Source organism: Hordeum vulgare, chromosome 2H (genome assembly GCF_904849725.1).
Source record: "Hordeum vulgare subsp. vulgare chromosome 2H, MorexV3_pseudomolecules_assembly, whole genome shotgun sequence".
Taxonomy (NCBI): Eukaryota; Viridiplantae; Streptophyta; class Magnoliopsida; order Poales; family Poaceae; genus Hordeum; species Hordeum vulgare.
The window spans coordinates 174609363-174619985 of record NC_058519.1 but is presented as its reverse complement, the minus strand read 5'-3'; positions in this window follow the sequence as shown (position 1 = coordinate 174619985).

Here is a 10623-nt window from a genome sequence, read left to right as displayed (position 1 = left end):
GCAGTCCTATAAGCCCATAGTGCATCGTCAAGTTTGCTAGACCAATTCTTCCGAGATCTATTCACAGTCTTTTGTAAGATCAACTTGATCTCCCTATTACTCAACTCCACTTGACCACAAGATTGAGGATGATAAGGAGATGCAACTCTATGGTTGACATCATACTTAGCAAGCATGTTGCGTAAAACACCATGAATGAAGTGTGAACCGCCATCAGTCATCAAATACCTAGGGACTCCAAATCTTGTGAAAATGACTTCTTTAAGCATCTTAATAGAGGTGTGATGATCAACATTTCTAGTGGGGATTGCTTCTACCCACTTAGTGACATAATCAACAGCTACTAAGATGTGAGTATACCCATTGTAACTCGGGAAGGGTCCCATATAATCAAAGCCCCAGACATCAAACGGTTCAATGACAAGTGAATAGTTCATAGGCATTTCCTGATGCTTACTGATGTTCCCTATTCTTTGGCATTCTTCACAAGACAAGAAAAACTTACGGGCATCCTTGAAGAGAGTGGCCCACTAGAAACCTGATTGCAATACCTTATGAGCAGTTCTTGTTGGAATTATGCCCTAGAGGCAATAGTAAATATAGTTATTATTATAATTCCTGTATCAAGATAATAGTTTATTATCCATGCTATAATTGTATTGAATGAAGACTCATTTACATGTGTGGATACATAGACAAAACACGGTCCCTAGCATGCCTCTAGTTGGCTAGCCAATTGATCAATGATAGTCAGTGTCTTCTGATTATGAACAAGGTGTTGTTGCTTGATAACTGGATCACGTCATTGGGAGAATCACGTGATGGACTAGACCCAAACTAATAGACGTAGCATGTTGATCGTGTCATTTTGTTGCTACTGTTTTCTGCGTGTCAAGTATTTATTCCTATGACCATGAGATCATATAACTCACTGACACCGGAGGAATGCTTTGTGTGTGTCAAACGTTGCAACGTAACTGGGTGACTATAAAGATGCTCTACAGGTATCTCCGAAGGTGTTAGTTGAGTTAGTATGGATCAAGACTGGGATTTGTCACTCCGTGTGACGGAGAGGTATCTCGGGGCCCACTCGGTAATACAACATCACACACAAGCCTTGCAAGCAATGTAACTTAGTGTAAGTTGCGGGATCTTGTATTACGGAACGAGTAAAGAGACTTGCCGGTAAACGAGATTGAAATAGGTATGCGGATACTCACGATCGAATCTCGAGCAAGTAACATACCGAAGGACAAAGGGAATGACATACGGGATTATACGAATCCTTGGCACTGAGGTTCAAACGATAAGATCTTCGTAGAATATGTAGGATCCAATATGGGCATCCAGGTCCCGCTATTGGATATTGACCGAGGAGTCTCTCGGGTCATGTCTACATAGTTCTCGAACCCGCAGGGTCTGCACACTTAAGGTTCGACGTTGTTTTATGCGTATTTGAGTTATATGGTTGGTTACCGAATGTTGTTCGGAGTCCCGGATGAGATCACGGACGTCACGAGGGTTTCCGGAATGGTCCGGAAACGAAGATTGATATATAGGATGACCTCATTTGATTACCGGAAGGTTTTCGGAGTTACCGGGAATGTACCGGGAATGACGAATGGGTTCCGGGAGTTCACGGGGGGGGGGGGGGGGGGCAACCCACCCCGGGGAAGCCCATAGGCCTTGGGGGAGACACACCAGCCCTTAGTGGGCTGGTGGGACAGCCCACAAGTGGTCTATGCGCCAAGAGAAGAAAAATCAAGAGGAAAAGAAAAAAAAGGGAGGAGGTGGGAAGGGAGGAGGACTCCCTCCCACCAAACCTAGTCCAACTCGGTTTGGGGGGGGGGAGAGTCCTCCCCCTTGGCTCGGCCGACCCCCTTGAGGGTCCTTGGACCCCAAGGCAAGGCCCCCTCCCTCCCACCTATATATACGGAGGTTTTAGGGCTGATTTGAGACGACTTTTCCACGGCAGCCCGACCACATACCTCCACGGTTTTTCCTCTAGATCGCGTTTCTGCGGAGCTCGGGCGGAGCCCTGCTGAGACAAGGTCATCACCAACCTCCGGAGTGCCGTCACGCTGCCGGAGAACTCTTCTACCTCTCCGTCTCTCTTGCTGGATCAAGAAGGCCGAGATCATCGTCGAGCTGTACGTGTGCTGAACGCGGAGGTGCCGTCCGTTCGGTACTAGATCGTGGGACTGATCGCGGGATTGTTCGCGGGGCGGATCGAGGGACGTGAGGACGTTCCACTACATCAACCGCGTTCTCTAACGCTTCTGCTGTACGGTCTACAAGGGTACGTAGATCACTCATCCCCTCTCGTAGATGGACATCACCATGATAGGTCTTCGTGCGCGTAGGAAATTTTTTGTTTCCCATGCGACGTTCCCCAACAGTGGCATCATGAGCTAGGTTCATGCGTAGATGTCTTCTCGAGTAGAACACAAAAGTTTTTGTGGGCGGTGATGTGCGTTTTGCTGCCCTCCTTAGTCTTTTCTTGATTCCGCGGTATTGTTGGATTGAAGCGGCTTGGACCGACATTACTCGTACGCTTACGAGAGACTGGTTTCATCGTTACGAGTAACCCCCTTTGCTCAAAGATGACTGGCAAGGGACGGTTTCTCCAACTTTAGTTGAATCGGATTTGACCGAGGAGGTCCTTGGATGAGGTTAAATAGCAACTCATATATCTCCGTTGTGGTGTTTGCGTAAGTAAGATGCGATCCTACTAGATGCCCTTGGTCACCACGTAAAACATGCAACAACAAAATTAGAGGACGTCTAACTTGTTTTTGCAGGGTATGATTGTGATGTGAGATGGCCAACGATGTGATGTGATATATTGGATGTATGAGATGATCATGTTGTAATAGAAATATCGAGTTGCACGTCGATGGTACGGCAACCGGCAGGAGCCATAGGGTTGTCTTTATACTAACGTTTGTGCTTGCAGATGCGTTTACTATTTTGCTAGGATGTAGCTTTAGTAGTAATAGCATAAGTAGCACAACAACCCCGATGGCAACACGTTGATGGATGATCATGGTGTGGCGCCGGTGACAAGAAGATCGTGCCGGTGCTTTGGTGATGGAGATCAAGAAGCACGTGATGATGGCCATATCATGTCACTTATGAATTGCATGTGATGTTAATCCTTTTATGCACCTTATTTTGCTTAGAACGACGGTAGCATTATGAGGTGATCTCTCACTAAAATTTCAAGACGAAATTGTGTTCTCCCCGACTGTGCACCGTTGCTACAGTTCGTCGTTTCGAGACACCACGTGATGATCGGGTGTGATAGACTCAATGTTCACATACAACGGGTGCAAAACAGTTGCGCACGCGGAACACTCGGGTTAAGCTTGACGAGCCTAGCATGTGCAGACATGGCCTCGGAACACATGAGACCGAAAGGTCGATCATGAATCATATAGTTGATATGATTAGCATAGGGATGCTTACCACTGAAACTATACTCAACTCACGTGATGATCGGACTTGGGATAGTGTAAGTGGATCATGAACCACTCAAATGACTAGAGAGATGTACTTTTTGAGTGGGAGTTTAGCATATAATTTGATTAAGTTGAACTCTAATTATCTTGAACATAGTCTAAGTCCACTTTGAATATATTTGTGTTGTAGATCATGGCTCACGCAACAGTCATCCTGAATTTTAATACGTTCCTAGAGAAAGCTAAGTTGAAAGATGATGGAAGCAACTTTGTAGACTGGGCTCGTAATCTTAAGCTGATCTTACAAGCTGGGAAGAAGGATTATGTCCTTAATGCTGCGCTAGGAGATGAACCACCCGCTACGGCTGATCAGGATGTTAAGAACGCTTGGTTAGCACGTAAGGAGGACTACTCAATAGTTCAATGTGCAGTCTTGTATGGCTTAGAACCGGGACTTCAACGTCGCTTTGAGCGTCATGGAGAATTTGAGATGTTCCAGGAGTTGGAGTTTATCTTTCAGAAGAACGCCCGGATCGAGAGGTATGAGACCTCCGATAAATTCTATGCTTGCAAGATGGAGGAAAACTCGTCTGTCAGTGAACATGTGCTCAAAATGTCTGGGTACTCAAACCGTCTAGCTGAGCTGGGGATTGAACTCCCGCAAGAAGCTATCACTGACAGAATCCTTCAGTCACTGCCGCCAAGCTATAAAGGCTTTGTGTTGAACTACAACATGCAAGGGATGAACAAGTCTCCCGGCGAGTTGTTTGCGATGCTGAAAGTCGCAGAGTCTGAACTCCGTAAAGAGCATCAAGTGTTGATGGTGAGCAAGACCACTAGTTTCAAGAGAAACGACAAAGGCTAGAAGGGCAATTCGAAGAAGAGCGGCAAGCCTGTTGCCAATCCGCCGAAGAAACCCAAGGCTGGACCTAAGCCTGAAACAGAGTGCTTCTATTGCAAGGGTATGGGTCACTGGAAGCGCAATTGCCCCAAGTATCTGGCAGATAAGAAGGCGGGCAAAGATAAATCAGGTATATTTGATATACATGTTATTGATGTGTACTTGACCGGCTCTCGTAGTAGTGCCTGGGTATTCGATACCGGTTCTGTTGCTCACATTTGCAACTCGAAACAGGAACTGCGGAATAGACGAAGGCTGGCGAAAGACGAAGTGACGATGCGCGTAGGAAATGGTTCCAAGGTTGATGCAATCGCCGTCGGCACAGTGTCACTTCAGCTACCATCGGGATTAGTGATGAACTTAAATCATTGTTATTTAGTGCCTGCGTTGAGCATGAACATTATATCTGGATCTTGTTTATTGCGAGACGGTTACTCTTTTAAGTCTGAGAATAATGGTTGTTCTATTTCCATGAGTAACATCTTTTATGGTCATGCACCGAATGTGAGAGGATTGTTCATATTGAATCTTGATAGCGATACGCATATACATAACATTGAGACCAAAAGAGTTAGAGTAAACAATGATAGCGCCATATTTTTGTGGCACTGCCGTTTAGGTCATATTGGGGTAAAGCGCATGAAGAAACTCCATGCTGATGGACTTTTGGAGTCACTTGACTTTGATTCACTTGACACGTGCGAACCATGCCTCATGGGCAAGATGACTAAGACTCCGTTCTCCGGAACAATGGAGCGTGCAAGTGACTTGTTGGAAATCATACATACCGATGTGTGTGGTCCAATGAGCGTAGAGGCACGCGGCGGATATCGTTATTTTCTCACCTTCACTGACGATTTAAGTAGATATGGTTATGTCTACTTGATCAAGCACAAGTCTGAAACATTTGAAAAGTTCAAGCAATTTCAGAGTGAAGTGGAAAATCATCGTAGCAAGAAGATCAAGTTCCTACGGTCTGATCGTGGGGGTGAATATCTGAGTTTCGAGTTTGGTGCTCACTTAAGACAATGTGGAATTGTTTCGCAGTTAACACCGCCTGGAACACCACAGCGTAATGGTGTGTCCGAACGTCGTAATCGTACTTTGTTAGAGATGGTGCGGTCTATGATGTCTCTTACTGATTTGCCGTTATCATTTTGGGGTTATGCATTGGAAACAGCTGCATTCACTTTAAATAGGACACCATCAAAATCCGTTGAGACGACACCATACGAACTGTGGTATGGCAAAAGGCCAAAGTTGTCGTTTCTTAAAGTTTGGGGATGTGATGCTTATGTCAAAAAGCTTCAGCCTGAAAAGCTGGAACCCAAAGCGGAAAAGTGCGTCTTCATAGGTTACCCAAAAGAGACAGTTGGGTACACCTTCTATCTCAAATCCGAGGGCAAAGTGTTTGTTGCTAAAAACGGAGCTTTTCTCGAGAAGGAGTTTCTCTCGAGAGAATTGAGTGGGAGGAAGATAGAACTTGACGAGGTTGTCAAACCTCTCATCCCTCTGGATGGTGGCGCAGGGCAAGGGGAAACCTCTGTCGTTGCGACGCCGGTTGAGGAGGAAGTTAATGATGATGATCATGAAACCCCAGTTCAAGTTTCTGTTGAACCACGCAGGTCGACGAGATCACGCGCTGCTCCAGAGTGGTACGGTAATCCCGTCTTATCAATCATGTTGTTAGACAACAATGAACCTGCAAATTATGAAGAAGCAATGGTGGGCCCAGATTCCAACAAATGGCTAGAAGCCATGAAATCCGAGATAGGATCCATGTATGAGAACAAAGTGTGGACTTTGGAGATACTACCTGAGGGCCGCAAGGCTATTCAGAACAAATGGATCTTTAAGAAGAAGACGGACGCTGACGGTAATGTGACCGTTTATAAAGCTCGACTTGTGGCAAAGGGTTTTTCACAAGTTCCAGGAGTTGACTACGATGAGACTTTCTCACCCGTAGCGATGCTTAAGTCCGTCAGAATCATGTTAGCAATAGCTGCATTTTTCTATTATGAAATCTGGCAGATGGATGTCAAAACGGTGTTCCTTAACGGTTTCCTTAAGGAAGAGTTGTATATGATGCAACCCGGAGGTTTTGTCGATCCTAAAAATGCTGACAAGGTGTGCAAGCTCCAGCGATCCATTTATGGACTGGTGCAAGCATCTCGGAGTTGGAACAAACGCTTTGATGAGGTGATCAAAGCATTTGGGTTTATACAAGTGGTTGGAGAATCTTGTATTTACAAGAAAGTGAGTGGGAGCTCTGTGGCGTTTCTAATATTATATGTGGATGACATATTACTGATTGGAAACAACGTAGAGCTTTTGGAGAGCATGAAAGGTTACTTGAATAAAAGTTTCTCTATGAAGGACCTAGGAGAAGCTGCTTACATTCTAGGCATTAAGATCTATAGGGATAGATCAAAACGCCTGATAGGACTTTCACAAAGCACATACCTTGATAAAGTTTTGAAGAGGTTCAAAATGGAACAGTCCAAGAAAGGGTTCTTGCCAGTTTTACAAGGTATGAGATTGAGTAAGACTCAGTGCCCAGCAACTGATGAAGATAGAGAGCATATGCGCTCCGTCCCCTATGCTTCAGCCATAGGTTCTATCATGTATGCGATGCTGTGCACTAGACCGGATGTTAGCCTGGCCATAAGTATGGCAGGTAGGTTCCAGAGTAATCCATGAGTGGATCACTGGACAGCGGTCAAGAATATCCTGAAGTACCTGAAAAGGACTAAGGAGATGTTTCTCGTGTATGGAGGTGACGAAGAGCTCGCCGTAAAAGGTTACGTCGATGCAAGCTTTGACACAGATCCGGACGACTCTAAGTCGCAAACCGGATACGTATTTATTCTTAATGGGGGTGCAGTAAGCTGGTGCAGTTCCAAGCAAAGCGTCGTAGCAGATTCTACATGTGAAGCGGAGTACATGGCTGCCTCGGAGGCGGCTAAGGAGGGTGTCTGGATGAAGCAGTTCATGACGGATCTTGGAGTGGTGCCAAGTGCACTGGATCCAATAACCTTGTTCTGTGACAACACTAGTGCCATTGCCTTAGCAAAGGAACCACGGTTTCACAAGAAGACCAGACACATAAAACGACGCTTCAACCTCATCCGCGACTACGTCGAGGAAGAGGACGTAAATATATGCAAAGTGCACACGGATCTGAATGTAGCAGACCCGCTGACTAAACCTCTTCCACGGCCAAAACATGATCGACACCAGAACTGTATGGGTGTTAGATTTATTACAATGTAATTCACATGGTGATGTGAGGGCTAGATTATTGACTCTAGTGCAAGTGGGAGACTATTGGAATTATGCCCTAGAGGCAATAGTAAATATAGTTATTATTATAATTCCTGTATCAAGATAATAGTTTATTATCCATGCTATAATTGTATTGAATGAAGACTCATTTACATGTGTGGATACATAGACAAAACACGGTCCCTAGCATGCCTCTAGTTGGCTAGCCAATTGATCAATGATAGTCAGTGTCTTCTGATTATGAACAAGGTGTTGTTGCTTGATAACTGGATCACGTCATTGGGAGAATCACGTGATGGACTAGACCCAAACTAATAGACGTAGCATGTTGATCGTGTCATTTTGTTGCTACTGTTTTCTGCGTGTCAAGTATTTATTCCTATGACCATGAGATCATATAACTCACTGACACCGGAGGAATGCTTTGTGTGTGTCAAACGTTGCAACGTAACTGGGTGACTATAAAGATGCTCTACAGGTATCTCCGAAGGTGTTAGTTGAGTTAGTATGGATCAAGACTGGGATTTGTCACTCCGTGTGACGGAGAGGTATCTCGGGGCCCACTCGGTAATACAACATCACACACAAGCCTTGCAAGCAATGTAACTTAGTGTAAGTTGCGGGATCTTGTATTACGGAACGAGTAAAGAGACTTTCCGGTAAACGAGATTGAAATAGGTATGCGGATACTCACGATCGAATCTCGAGCAAGTAACATACCGAAGGACAAAGGGAATGACATACGGGATTATACGAATCCTTGGCACTGAGGTTCAAACGATAAGATCTTCGTAGAATATGTAGGATCCAATATGGGCATCCAGGTCCCGCTATTGGATATTGACCGAGGAGTCTCTCGGGTCATGTCTACATAGTTCTCGAACCCGCAGGGTCTGCACACTTAAGGTTCGACGTTGTTTTATGCGTATTTGAGTTATATGGTTGGTTACCGAATGTTGTTCGGAGTCCCGGATGAGATCACGGACGTCACGAGGGTTTCCGGAATGGTCCGGAAACGAAGATTGATATATAGGATGACCTCATTTGATTACCGGAAGGTTTTCGGAGTTACCGGGAATGTACCGGGAATGACGAATGGGTTCCGGGAGATCACCGGGGGGGGGGGGGGCAACCCACCCCGGGGAAGACCATAGGCCTTGGGGGAGACACACCAGCCCTTAGTGGGCTGGTGGGACAGCCCACAAGTGGTCTATGCGCCAAGAGAAGAAAAATCAAGAGGAAAAGAAAAAAAAGGGAGGAGGTGGGAAGGGGGGAGGACTCCCTCCCACCAAACCTAGTCCAACTCGGTTTGGGGGGGGGGGAGAGTCCTCCCCCTTGGCTCGGCCGACCCCCTTGAGGGTCCTTGGACCCCAAGGCAAGGCCCCCTCCCTCCCACCTATATATACGGAGGTTTTAGGGCTGATTTGAGACGACTTTTCCACGGCAGCCCGACCACATACCTCCACGATTTTTCCTCTAGATCGCGTTTCTGCGGAGCTCGGGCGGAGCCCTGCTGAGACAAGGTCATCACCAACCTCCGGAGCGCCGTCACGCTGCCGGAGAACTCTTCTACCTCTCCGTCTCTCTTGCTGGATCAAGAAGGCCGAGATCATCGTCGAGCTGTACGTGTGCTGAACGCGGAGGTGCCGTCCGTTCGGTACTAGATCGTGGGACTGATCGCGGGATTGTTCGCGGGGCGGATCGAGGGATGTGAGGACGTTCCACTACATCAACCGCGTTCTCTAACGCTTCTGCTGTACGGTCTACAAGGGTACGTAGATCACTCATCCCCTCTCGTAGATGGACATCACCATGATAGGTCTTCGTGCGCGTAGGAAAATTTTTGTTTCCCATGCGACGTTCCCCAATAGTTCTATCTCCAGCATGGTGTCCTCCGTAGGCTTCGGAATGACACTTCTGCAAGATCTGTCCCTGTTCATGTTCAGGCACACAACGTCTAATAACACCATCTACTCCTTCCTTATAAAGGTGAGGATCATCCCAAAAGTAGTGTCTCAAGTCAAAGAAGAATTTCTTCTTTTGCTGGTATGTGAAACTGGGTGGTATGTATTTGGCTATGATATAGTTTGCGTAATCAGCATACCACGGTGCACTATGTGAAGTGTGGATGACATTTAATTGCTCATCAGGAAAGCTTTCATCAATAGGTCGTGGGTCATCAAGGACATTCTCTAGCCTGGACAAGTTATCTGCTACAGGGTTATCAGCACCCTTTCGGTCAACAACGTGCAAATCAAACTCCTGTAGCAGGAGAACCCATCTGATTAGCCTAGGCTTAGCGTCCTTCTTATCCATAAGGTACTTAATAGCAGCATGATCAGAGTGAATAATGACTTTGGAGTCAACTATATAAGATCTGAACTTTTCACATGCAAACACGACTGCTAAAAACTCATTTTCCGTAGTGGCATAGTTTCTTTGGGCACTGTCTAGAGTTTTACTAGCGTAGTGAATAACATTCAACTTCTTGTCAACTCTTTGTCCTAGAACAACACCAACACCATAATCACTAGCATCACACATGATTTCAAAGGGCAAGTTCCAATCAGGTGGTTGAACAATAGGTGCGGTTATCAAGGCCTTCTTAAGTATTTCGAAATCGTCCTCACAATCCTCATCAAAAACAAAAGGAACATCCTTCCGCAAGAGGTTGGTAAGAGGCCTAGAAATCTTAGAGAAGTCTTTAATGAACCTTCTATAGAAACCAGCATGACCTAGGAAACTTCGTATACCTCTGATATCTGTGGGGCAAGGAATTTTCTCAATTACATCAACCTTAGCCTTATCAACTTCAATGCCTTTCTCAAAGATTTTGTGTCCTAAGACGATGCCTTCATTAATCATGAAGTGGCACTTCTCCCAGTTCAAGACGAGGTTGGTATCTTTGCATCTCTGTAAGACTCGATCAAGGTTGCTGAGGCAATCGTCAAAGGAAGAACCATAAATGGAGAAATC